Raw genomic sequence first — 14,211 nt, 5'->3', positions numbered from 1 at the left:
GTTTTATTAAGTTACTTATACATTGAAATTTAACAAATTTTTATAAATAAAGCACCAAAATAAAATTCAATTCATTGTTTTTACAATTTAAATTTCGCATATTCCATTTTTTTACAGAACTCGTAATTCAAACCCGACTCAAAATATTAAGCTATTGTGCTAAAAAAATGGGGCTATGAGAAGCAAGAATCATACGCTCAAGCGATTTAAACCTAACTGTTCACCAAATAATTGTATTATTTACATAAATTTTCACCAAAAACTTTCCTCAATTTTCAATTAAAATAATCATTCGGATGGTTCCTAAGTTTTAACCGAATTCGGTACAAACAAAATATTCCGTTATATATAATTTAAACTTAAGTAACCGTATTACAATGAACGCAAATTTAATCTTTATGGATGGAACGTAAACGTTCTTTGTAATAAAATAAATTGGTATCTATATAAATGGTGATGTAGTACAAAGAAATGGAGGGGATAATTTACAATGACAAGAATAAAGATCATCTCTGTGACGGACAGTATTCCAGACAATTTATTCTGCAATATATGAGGGGCAGGAATACTACTAAACCACCCCTCTTAATATAAAGGAAATAAACTGAGGGCTTATCTGAACCCGATTAACGTAGACAACCCTCTAAAGTAACCCTCCTCCTTCCCATCCCACCCCCCCACAAAGAGATAACAAATAGGGCTTTCAAACGCCTAATTAAAATATGCAAATTCTTTATAGTAAAAAAAGAAAGAAATAAAAATATAAAACCGCTATTCCTTTTTGATCTTTAAAAGATAAATTATCCGTGCAAGGGAAATTAAAAGTGAGAGAATTCAATTTATTCGATCTGTAAGGTAGATATGGGGGAATTTTTAAATTACTTTTCAGGTTTTTTTTTAATGAGTAGAGAGGTACTTTATTTAATGTAGTTCTCTGGAATTCAAAATAATCATTCCAAAATTTCTAAAGCAGTAGATTCTATTTAAACAAATAGGTAATAATTAGAAATTATTAAAATTTAATGTTTGTTTACAGAATAATATTTGATCTAAGAATAAGCTATAGTACCAAAAAAAAGGGTGATTTGAATATTATTTTAATTTTTCCCAAGTATTGGCGAATAAAAAAAAATTATTAATTGTACTGGCGAACGTTTCTTGTATTTTCAAAAAGCCTAAAAATTCATCCTCTGCTTATAAGGATGATTTTTCCCTTTATTTAATAACAAGCTTTTTTAAAAATTTTTGTTTATTTTCTTAATCAAACAAAAATGATTTTTAATAAACCCAATAGAATTAAAAACAATTAAAAAAGAAAATCTCTAAAAAATTAGAATAATTAATTACCCGTTGTGAAAAGATTGATAAAATGGCAAGTTTCCGATCTGATTAAACATAATTAAAAAAATTAAATAAAAAAAAAAAAGAATTTAAGTAAATAGGTTAAAACAGTAAAAAGAAATCCTCAGGAACGAACCAACCGATAAGGCTGCCAAGAGAGCGGCAATAAATTGCATCCGAGTACAATCGACATGTGAGAGAAACTTCATGAGATCAGTCCGTGTAAAATTACGGGCTCAGTGGAATAGATTCTGGCTGCTGAGTCCTCCCACGGCATTACATAACATCCGGGAGATGTGTTCGAGAAACCTCTTTCCCCGAGCAATAAAAAGAGACCAAGTCATCTTAACTCGGGTAAGGATTGAACACACCAGGCTTACCCACGCTCATCTATTTGGCTCTTCTCAGAAGATCTGTGAGGCTTGCAAGGTCAAATGTTCCGTGCACCATCTGCACTTTGATTTCCCAATCTTTGGAACCATCCGAAAAAAACTTAGACCTGGGTTCAGATATGACATTTCTATTAAACCAGAAAGAAGGTACAATAAGTCTGTTGTGATTCCTTTCCTACAGCGGAATGAAGAGTACGATTTAGTGATTTTTGTCTGATTTATGTATTTTAGTTTTTATATGTTGTTGTTACTTGCCTATGTTTATTTTCTTTATTGTTCCTATTTATTTTTGTTGTTTTATGTAACACTACATGATAGTATAACTTTAGTCGCTAATGACTGTAATTGTTGATCGACTGTAAATAAGCATTAAAAAAAAAAGTAAAAAAAAAATAAAATTTTAAATTTATAATTTTAAGGTACTCTTTTTTTTAATCTCTGATCCTTTAATAAGGTTTGAATATTATTTCACTTAAATATCTCATTTATAATAACAATAATAATGTTATTTCTTTTTCTTTTATGACCTCTACATCTCACCATTTCACAGCTATCTCAGCCTCTATGAAGAAACGCTAACAAGGAAACTGACTTACTATAATGTGCACAGAATATAAAGTGCACAGAATAGCAAATAAAACCTTGATGTATACACCAGTCCTATCAGGGAACGAAAGTATAACAGGGAAACGTCAGAATACTAAAATGAATATAAATATCATACTAATGTACAATATGCTACAAAACTTACAAAAGAATTGGTAATGTGGAAAATCAAAAACACAAAAATACTGAAATACAAATGATGAAACAAAGCTAAAAAAAAAAACTATTAAAAAAGTCCATATTAAAAAATTATTATAAAAAAAATCATAATATTAATAATATATTTATACATTTCATTTGAAATGAATGTATTACAAGCAATAAGTAATATTTTCAATTAAAGTAAGTATTCTTTTCGTGGACTTCAGGAAAATTGTTGTACCATCCGGCACTCGACTGAGAAATTTGAATTGAGCTTAAAATTATTAGTCTAAAAGATAAAATTAGTAATTTGTTAAAATATTTTTTATATTTTCAAATAAGATCATTATAAAAAATAATTATTAGGATAAATAAAAAAAATTTAAACCGGTCTAAATATTTTTTTTAAATAATCTTTTTACGTTTCATACAAAAGTAAAATAAGTTATCCAATTGCATCTGTTTAGGTTTAACTGTCTGATTTTTCAGATAATTTTTATTTTTCCTTAGACGAAATAAACAGATAACTAACTAATAATTAGTGGATTATATTAAAATATATATATTTATACAGTGTCTCGGGAGAATTCTGCTAAACTTCATAGGCGTATTTCTCTCATCAAAATAATGAAAAAGTTCATATAAACATAGGTCCGACTAAACGCTTCGTTAGCGAGTAACAGTTAGTAAAAGATTTTGCCCCGATTTCTGCTTCCCCGCAGAAATGAAATCCTACTGTAATTAACTTGCGAATTTAGTGGTTTCATATGGTTTTTCACCTAAAAACGTTTTAAAAATGGGTCCCAGAACTGCATCACAGTCAGTTAAATTCCTTTTCAATTTAAAGAATAAGTTTTATTTGTTTACTGAAATTTAACAAAGTAATTTTATGACAAAGCTAAAAAATTGTGATTTTCAGCTCAAATATTTTGTTTATTACAACATATTTTGTATAAAATAATGGCAATACAGTTCTGCGACCCACTTTTAATACTTCTTTAAAGATCCGGGATGAAATCTTTCACTAGCCGTAACTCGCTAAGGTAAAGCGTTTTCAGACCAATGTTTATATGAACGTTTTTAATTATTTTAATAAGAGATACGCATATGAAGTTTAGTAGAATTCTCCCAGGACACCTGTGTATACCTTTTCTTTTTTCTTTCTTGGCTTATGTAGCTAGAATGGCTATATTAAAGGGTATAGTGATCGTGTCAAAAATGGGATATCAGGTTTTTTGTAAATCTTTACGTTTTAGGATCCAACTAGTTCATCTACATTAAAAAAATACATGTATATATTTTTGTGTATGTGTCGCACTGCTTTTGGTCTTATATTTCAATACTGATTTGCTTAAAATTTGGCTTAAATATTTCTATATATGAGGCATTGATCATATTCAAATTTTTTTTCAAAATTCGTTAAGGGGGTGTGGAGATATCTCTATACAACAAATTTCGATTTTCTTCAGAGGAGAGAAAATTATATTAAAGCAAATTTGTTACTTACAATGCGTATATAATAAATAATCTAATAAATAATTATATATAATAAATAAGAAAACCACAATTTAAGTGAAAGCTATTTTCCTACCCCTCGTACCTCAGAACGTAAAGAAAATTCATTTTCACTCCCCTGCTACTATGCATCCGAAAGTAATACGTTTATTTTCTTCGAAAAGTCGGTAAAAAAGATATAAAATTAAAAACTGGAATAACTGGAAAACCATTTCGTTATTATGAGAAAAACAGCAATAAATACGTGGATAAATTAACGTTAGACTTAACATTATATATTATTTCTAATGAAAATAATATTAAAGCAAATTTGAGTTTCATTAAACATGAAAACCAATATTCAATTACATGCAAGCTTCCTGGACAAATACACACACACGCGCGCGTACAAAAAAATACGATGTTCATTATATATATATATATATATATAAAATATAAATTAATGCGACGAGCGAAACGGCACATGTTGCTTTGTGGTTAGAATATAATTAATAGCAACTGTTGGCCAAAACGTAAAGCTTAAACGAGCTGTTATATACATAAACAATATGTTACTACATACACATATATTTAATATAGCTCTACATATGACATATATATATTTTATAATATAAGCCTATTTGTTAATTAGAACTAAACGTAAATTTATTATTTGTTAATGTATTACATTATATGTTTTGATTTTGAATTGAAACTTATTTCATTCAGTTAACAATTAAAACATAGTAGGCCTCTAAAACAGCATTAAGCAGTATTTAAAATATTATACATTATTATAATTTAATCTCGTATGTATAGAAATAAATATATTTATTTTTCGAGCTTTATTACTAGACGACAACAATATTATAAACACAATAGATCTAATGTGCCCGAGCTAGCTACTTAAATAATTTGGTTCGACCGTTGTGTTATCGATAGTCCAGCGACATTAACTCGTATGACCCGAATATTAAAAAAAATAAATCTAATCGAATTCATAAAAAAATTAGTGCAGCTGCTTTCATGCCGTGTAATTACTGTAAATAAATTTATCTGAAAGATAAATTTTCTACGGAGTTATGATCTACTAAAGATTTTAATTATATAACCGGCAATGACCGCAATCTCTACAAAAGAAGTGAGTTTTCGTCAAATTTTTTTATAAAACGTAGCCGACGTTTAAACCAACCTTTTCGATTTCGCAGTGCATAAGTAAAACGTGTGCGAAGATGAACTGATCGCAATCAACTGTACTTAGCGGAAGGCGTGTTTGATAAGTTAGTGTAAAGTCAAAAAACGGCGTTCGTAGAACAGTGTTGAAGTCACTGTTTAATTTCCCGCATCTCCTCTGGGAGTATACACTAAATTTTAGTCAGATAACTCCATTAAATTTTAGTTAGATAAATTCATCTTAGATAAATTTGACCTTTCATCCGTAGGTCCCGGGTTCGAATCCCGATCAGGCATGGCATTTTTACACACGCTACAAGTCATTCATTTCATCCTCTGAAGCAATACGTAACGTTGCTCCCGAAGGTTAAAAAATTTTAAAAATTGATTATTCTGTTGTTGCCGGTCGTTTGAGTCGATCAAGTTGCCTTTTGTAAAGAGCAAATGAATGACTGAAGAAAAAATTCATGTAATGCTCAATCATTATATTTAGAAAGGTAAAATCAGTACAGGAAACTAAAGGCAAGCTAGATAAGTATCATGATAAGTCAGTTTCCTCGGTTAAAACAGTTTATAAGGGGTTCGGAGTGGTCTTATCAGCACAAAATACATTGAACATCGGAGGATCTGTTGTGATTATAACTGTAAAGAATATTTAAAAATCCATTATATGGTGATTGAGAATAGAAAAATGAAATTGAGTGAGATAGGTAAGATAATAAGTATCTAAAATGAAAAACTGCATCGTATTTTACCCGAAATTTACTTACGAGAAAATTGTTGGAAAGATAGGTACACCGCGTTGCTCACAACCGATTTAAAGCTTGAATGTGTAAGTACAGTTTACGAGATTTTGAAGTAGTGCAAAGGAATTTTTGTGCTGTTTCATAACAGTAGATAAAATTGGAATACAACCAAAACTCGAGAAAGTTAAAACAATAGATTGGGAACTTGATCAAAAGGCGGTGGAAAACCGTTCCATCAGCAGAAAAGGCAAAAAGACTGTCTTTTGAGAAGCTCAAGGCATCTTTGTTAACTTTCTGGAGAAGGGTAAAAAAATAACAGAGATGGTTGTTGCATCGTTTAAAAGTGGGAATAAAGATAAAAGGACTGACTACATTTGACGAAAAAATAGATTATTTACCCTCTTCCCAAGGCAATGCATCGGCTCACTCTTCTGCGATTGTAATAGCAAAATTGTTCGAATTATGCTACGAAATTTTTCCGCATCTTCCTACTTAGCACCTTCAGACTATTATATATTTCTAGATATGAAGAAGGGGCTTGCTGGAAATAATTTTACGTAAAATAATGAGATTATTTCTGAAACATCTGCCTATTTTGAAGTCTTAGATAAATAATAATATAAGGATAGGATTGAACAATTTGAGTTTCTCTGAACGAAGAGCTTGGACTTAAAGGAAATCATGTTGACAAAAAAATAAATAGATTATTACCGAAAAGATACTCTTTAATTTTTAATTTAACTGGCCTGATATGTTAACCATTTATGAGTTTGAAGCTTAATATACCTCGCAACTTAATTGTTATAAAAACATCTTATTTTACTTGCGAATAATGTCTTGTTAAGCTGAAAAATTTCATTTTATTATTAAAACTTTTATTTTCGAAAAAATAAAGAAACTACGTTATTTTGATTTGTCCTCTTATCATTTTATTGCGAGGAATAATATGTATTGATTACTCTGGTACGAAATGTTTTATAATTCTGCCAGTCAAAACAAAGGAAACAATAAAAAAAAAATCATTATTTAAATAAAAATTAAAACAAAAGTTAGCGATCCAAAAATGACAAAATTGACGAGGAAAATTAAAAAAAAATTAATTATTATACAGTAAATTGGGCTTATATTTAGAATTACATTACTCTGTTTAAAACACCGACGTAAATTAAAATTATGTTAAAAAATGTAATCAAAAAAAGTACTTTTTTGTTAGTTTTTTTTAGTTAATTTAAAACAAAGAAATAAAATTAAATAGTATGAGTTAAACAAAAAAAAGAATACAGAGTAAAATATGAAGCGAGCTTAAAATTAATCAGCGAAGCGATAATGAGGATGTAATTTGACTATAAAAACAGTGTGAATGTGTTAAAAAATTTATACTGATTGAATAGAACTGATTTTTGCCAATAGTTTGAAGCTGAATGACTAGTTTCCTTATTGTAACAGAACCAGTATAACGGACCTGGGTAACGGATTCCTTCAAATTAAGAAGAAAGTGAGAAAATTATAATGAAAGGAATCCCGAAAGGAACGAAAAGGAATTTTTTACTCAGACTAACAGGTCCGTTTAACAATATGTTCCTTGTAGTACAGACAGTGGTTTACCTCCAACAGTTGTTCGACGAGAAGGGTTACCGGACCGGAGTAGGAATTTATAGGAAAATATAAGTGCGCGGACGATGAAATTAATACGCTTACCTACTGCTCGGGCCAGTGGGACCGTTAAGTATTAAGCCAGCGCTGCGAGGCCGTATGCGATGCGATTGTGTGATGACGTTTATCAGTAAGCGCGTAGTAACAAGGAGTGAAGCGTACGTCACAAATATTCCAGTGTGGACAGTGGGTAAATGCAGGAAGTTGTTCGGTATTATTGGTCGACAATAGTGAAAATTACAACCAACCGGGTTGGTCTAGTGATGAACGCGTTCTCGCAAATCACCTGATTTGGAAGTGGAGAGTTCTAAGATTCAAATCCTAGTAAAGGTAGTTACGTTTATACGGATTTGAATAGTAGATTGTGGATACCGGTGTTCTTTGGTAGTTGAGTTTCAATTAACCACACATCTCAGAAATGGTCGACCTGAGACGCACAAGACTACACTTCATTTACACTCATATATATCATCCTCATTCATCCTCTGAAGTAATCCTAACGGTGGTTCCGGAGGCTAAACAGAAAAAGAAAAAAGTAGGGAAAATTACAGTATTAAATTCGTTCATACAGTGTAGGGTAGTTTTATTGTAAACAGTAAAAGCAATTGTATTTGCTGAGAATGTAATTATATGAACTTTAGACTTGTCTAATATTTTCTTGTTAATGCGATATTAGATGTTAGTATTAGAGATCATTATAATGTCTTTTGTCGATTGGCTGTACTCTGATTTTTATAATTTAACTATCTTTAAACAAATCTTGTCCTCATTTGAGATATTATCGTGTATATTTCAGTATGATTATCATTATTTATTTATCATGTGTTCTACGTTCTTAGAGTTAAAAATCATTTTTATTGAAACATATTTAGTTGTTGGTCTTTCAATATCCTGATTGAGCCGAGAACACGCGACAATATAAAAACTGAGGGACATCAATCAATCACTTTTATATTAAATTATGAAGATATTTCCGCACTTATATAAGGTAACAGATTTTAAATAATTCATGGTTTTGGCGTTAGACAATAATGTATTTTTTTTTTAGTATAAATCGATGTATTGTAAAATCCATTAATTACAAAGATGGATCTACATAATCTTCAATTTACAAAAATATAGTAATTAAATTTTTTTAAAGAGAGGTAATGACTGGTAGAAGAATACGTCTACCTGGGGCAGCTAATAAACAGCAGAGGGGACATCAGACCTGAAATTTTCCGGAGAATCAGGATGGGCTGGAAACCATTTGGAAGACATTCAACAGAGTTCAAATTTAATATGACAGTAGTCTTGAAAAAGACCGTGTTTGATCAGTCTATTCTTCCAGTTCTCACCTACGGATGCGAGACCTAGACTTTAAATTAATTCGTGAAAGGAAATCTTCGGACAGCGCAAAGAGGCATGGAACCTCCATGACCTTTCCATTCCTCCTTGTACAGTCATGCTAGACTATACAAGGAGGGACCGGAAAAAAAAAGAAGACATAAGAGCCATAACAAGAGTGCATGACAATAGAAACAGTGAAAGCTCTGAAATGGCAATGGGCAGGGCGCATCGTGAGAAGATGTGATGGAAGGTGGACAAAGGCGGTCCTTGAGTGGAGTCCAAGAAAACGACAAAGGCCAAGAGGCAGGCCACCGAACCGATGGACAGAGGCATTAGAAGGATGGCTGGAACCAACTGGCAGAGGACGGCGCAAGACAGACAAGCATGGCGAGAACTGTTGAAAGCTTACCTGTCGAACTAGACTTGAAGATGCTACATCTTGTAAAAGATCGAAACAGCTGTATAATAACAATAATAATAATAATAAAAATAATGACTGAAGACGCAGTATGTTAATAATATCTTCATTAATGAATTATTATTTGATGTCTTTAAAAAGTACGTTGTAACAATACATTCCATCTAATTGGCAGGTGAAGTTAAAAGGTTAACTCTTCTATTTTGAATTATTTCACCGTTTTTTTAATGTTAATATAAAATGGGATTAATTTAGTATTTTTTATTGGGCTTCGTAGGACATAATAAAAAAATAAATAAACAAAAATAATAAACATACAAAAAATCAAAGAAGATTTTATCTATTACGTTACCATCATTAGCGTATAATAAATTAGTAAAAATAAATATAAATAAAAAATAAACAACTTAAAAGTATAAATATAAATAAAAGTAAATGCAATTAAAAAAAAACATTTAGTACATATAAAAAATACTGAAAGCTAAGAAAGGTATTTCTACCTTGGGGGTTTACTACAAACCTTTTACTTTATTGTTTTACAAAGTTTTTTATATTTATTTTTGTTATTTTACGATTAATTTATACATTTTTTGGGTCGACTGCTTTCGTCATATCAAATAATATATTAGGCAGTTATGCCTTTGAATAAACTATAATAATGTTTATAATAATTCTATGAAAAACCTGTTTAATACTATAAATCAAACGTAAGGAGGCGTGCTAGTTTCGTCGGTGTGACTTCCGATGATTTTCAGATATATTTATGTTTGACCCGTGCGAGTTCCACCCATTTAAAGGATATAATAAATAACGAAACAAGAATTAAGTTATAGCAACGTTGCATTTTTACATTTAAAACATAGACGTGCGAAATATGTCTAGGTGTTTAATAAATTTTACAAGCCGAATCCGTCAGTACGTCCGAGAAGTTCCCCTCTTATCCTTAGACAAATATTCGTTGCGTTTATAGGTTTGCACGTATGAAATATTTATCCAATTTTTCTGTGTGTAGGTCATCGTGTTGAACGCTCAGAGCTGTACTTCTTCTTCGCGTAAAGCGACTCCGGAATTACGATTTGAAAATATTCCTGCACAGTGTTGCGAAATTCATCATTTATTGCATATCAAAATCGAGAATAAAGGCCTTGATTATTCCCCCCAAGGAATCGTCAGGTGTAGTAGAGTCGAAGATAGTACTGTTTTTGAGCCGTCTAGCGGTTAGAGAATTGTTCATTAAAGAAATCGCGCTCTCCCTCTGGGTGAGAGGGTTGAATGAAAGAAAAGATAGAGAAAAAAAAGGGCTCAACCGGTGTTTCATCTCCATCCGATAGTTCATTCAAAAAAATTGATCGAAACGATTTCATATTCAAGTATTTTTTAATGCGTTTATGCATTTTTAACCCTCGATATATTAAGTTCGGCTGCGCGTATAAGAATAAGTCTAATAGTAGACCGCTCGATCGAATCGGCGACGGCACATGTGGCTTGTCGGAAGACGTTTTGTGACACACGAGTTATAATATTTACTCTTACGACTGCACTCGCGTTTTCTTTTTTCCATTATCTTTAAAACTGTTGGAAGCAAATGTAAATTTCTCTCGATCAAGCACTGTCGGTTTACGAGGCGAGTCCTTATTAAAGCTTTCAAGAAACACATCCATTTTTTACGGCATTGTTTCCTCCCTTGTTCAGGTACCCGAACATCACCAATCGTTTCTCTAAACTGTATGTGAGCCGTTCAGCCACGGGTTTGCACGATTGTATACGCACAGATCCACTGGATAAATATTCTGTAAATACATATGTTTGTATATAATTCTTAAAAAATGTACTATGTCCACAACGTATGTTTGTCTAAAACAGTACTATATACAGCTAATGTTTTTCAAGAAATTGAAATTCTTAAAGAGGACTCTGAGTATCGTAATAATAAATATAAAAAAAATTTGAATTAGGTAGATCGGAGGAAAATGACAAATAAAATATAAAAATTTGAATAAAAGAATTAAGAAACTATTAGATGTGGATAATGAAGATAGTAATTTAAGAAAATGTTTTTGTAGCCTGGTATACTTGTAAATATTTGAATACGGTAATGACAGAAGCCGTTAAAAAAAATTAAAAATAATGAAATCCATTAAAATGAAAAAATTAAATTATTAAATATTAGTTTAATAGCAAGTTTCACGCGACAAAAGTGCAAGTTACTCGAGGTATCGGTAAGTCTGGTATTTTAAATAATCAGGCAGTTTTATATTTCAAGCGGCTACGTAGCAAAACATCTTCTTCATTTCAATTTGTTTGAGTTGAATTAAATAGCAGAAACAGAAATAATAATTTCATAACTTAGGTAAAAACGTCCTTTACATTTTTACGAATGAAGTTATTATTACAAGTCACGTTAGCCTAGTAGTTATTTAACTTGCCATTTAGGCTTTACATTGTTAACAATTTTATTTAATGTTTAACGCGAATCGGTTTAATAATAAGTCATTAAAATCATTGGAATTAGCATGACGCAAACATAACCGATTCACTGTCAGGATCGAGGTGTATCTTTAAGTCATCTCTTCATTTTAGAAAACCTTCGATCTGAAAAGCCGGAAGGAGGATCTACCTACGATCTGCACGAGTCGCTCTCGCTATCGTCGTTCGAGATCGAGATACTCTTGGACGAACTCCAAGAGTTCTATCCTGCGTAATCGGACGCCGGATCCATCCGTGGATCTTCTACGTCGAGGAAACTGGTAGACCTGCGGGCGGGTGATGTCATTACGTCTATCGATCGGCTTTGGTGATTTCGTCTGTATGACCTCGAGGGTTTGGATCGGTTTTGTTTTGAGAAGGCGGTTTTCCGACCTTCTTTTAATCCTTTCTAGCTTTATACATCTTCTTTTTACCGGTTGCGCTAGTCGTCGATATGTCGATCCACTTCTGTCGAGTAGAGTTTCAAGCCTTATTTTGATAAATTTGTAGACTACGGAAAATAGATGCGGTTTTATATTACCTTAAAATCATTAATTTATTTAAATTTTATTTTTATAGTTCTTTTATAAATTTATAGAGCTAAAAATGATTGTTTAACGGCCAAAATGCTGAAATTCTTTGCGTTCAGTATACACATTCACTACTTGTAAATAATTAAGAAGATTAAAAAAAAATTGTAATTTTTCTGAAATTAAGGATATTCATATTAAAAAAATCACTTTCGGCACGCTGGAAGGCGAAGGTGGATATTACCGGTGCTTAGTAGGGAATAAAAATATTCCCAACTTAAAGTTAAGAAAAACTTCAAATTTACTAAATACGACAATGGTTGCATGTGAAACAAATTTCTCTTGTTTAGTATACGAAAAGCCCCGTCTTCTTACAATTCCAGCAATATTTTGGTCATCCTTTGCCGTCATCAAAAATTGTTTCAAACAAACGTTTTAGGTAATGTTTAGAGAACTAACGATCGCTTTAAACCGATTCGATACTGTGTCTATTAAGGAAGGTATGATTTTTTTTTGTCTTCGAAACCCCATTTTTTCCACCCCATGGAAAAAAATATCACCAATGGTGATATTTGATTCACCATTGATATCACCAATTGTTGGTGATATCAAAAAACTTCACTTACATCAGTTTTAGGTCCTTACCCAAAGAAAAGTAGTAGCTTTAAACTAATTTGATGTTCTACTTAATAAGAAAGTTAAAGCGATATTTTTTTTTTTTCGGAAAAGCCCCCTTTTTCCACTCCCATAATCAGATTTTGCCCATTAATGAACTCGACCTAGATTTTGGGTCGTTATATTTTACGTATCAATTTAAAAGTGACTGGCGCAAAATTACGATAATTATCGTGTCTACAAGAAAGTGAAATATATATATTTATATACATATTATGTCGCTGGAGATGATAAAAACGGATATTTGATCAAATTCCTAAGGTAGATGATCAATTCACGGAAGATGTTAAAATTACAACTCTGTGGAATGATTTCCCTAAAGAAAGTATGTGATTTACTCAAATCCCTTAACTGTTTTAGTGAAAAGATGAAATAATACTGTTTAGATATTAAAAGTATTTATTTAGTAAACCATGCATTATTAAATGTAGAGTAGGTAATACAACAATAGTTATTGAAACACAAATTATTTATTCGAAACTAATTGAAAAAAAAACTATGAAAAACTTATTAAGTTAAGTAGTCAGTTATTTTTACACGGATTTGAATACAAGATCGTGAATACCGGTGTTCTTTGGTGGTTGGGTTTTAATTAACCACACATCTCAGGAATGGTTGAACTGAGACTGTACAAGACTAAACTTCATTTACACTCACGCATATCATCCTCTTTCATCCTCTGAAGTATTTTCTGAACGGTAATTACCGGAGGCTAAACAGGAAAAAGAAAGAAAAGAAAACGAAAGTAAGTAATTAAATTATAAGTTTTTTTATCATAGTTTTTTTTAAATTAATTTTGAATGAATATTTCTGTTTCAATGACTATTGTTGTATTACCTACTCTATATGTACTAAATAAATACTTTTAATATATAAACAATATTATTTCATCTTTTCACTAAAACAGTTAAGGGATTTGATCAAATCACTTACTTTCTTTAGGGAAATCACCCCACAGAGTTGTAATTTTAATATTTTCCGTGAACCGATCACCTACCTTAGGGATTTGATAAAATCTCCGTTTTCATCAATTCCCTGCGACATATAAATGTATATAAAATTTGAGCTGATGGTGGTTTTGGAGTCTGCGGGATGTGAAACGCAAAGATATGTCGAAATTTTCCGGAAGTCGAATCATGATTCCCATTACAATAGTTAGCTTTCTTATGAAATCTACCTAAAAGCTGTATAACATTATAATTTCCACAATTTTTCTAAATTCTATATATTTTGAAATTAGAATGCAA

The sequence above is a fragment of the Lycorma delicatula genome, chromosome 10 (assembly GCF_047948215.1).
Source record: "Lycorma delicatula isolate Av1 chromosome 10, ASM4794821v1, whole genome shotgun sequence".
Classification (NCBI taxonomy): Eukaryota; Metazoa; Arthropoda; class Insecta; order Hemiptera; family Fulgoridae; genus Lycorma; species Lycorma delicatula.
This window is presented reverse-complemented; position numbering follows the sequence as displayed.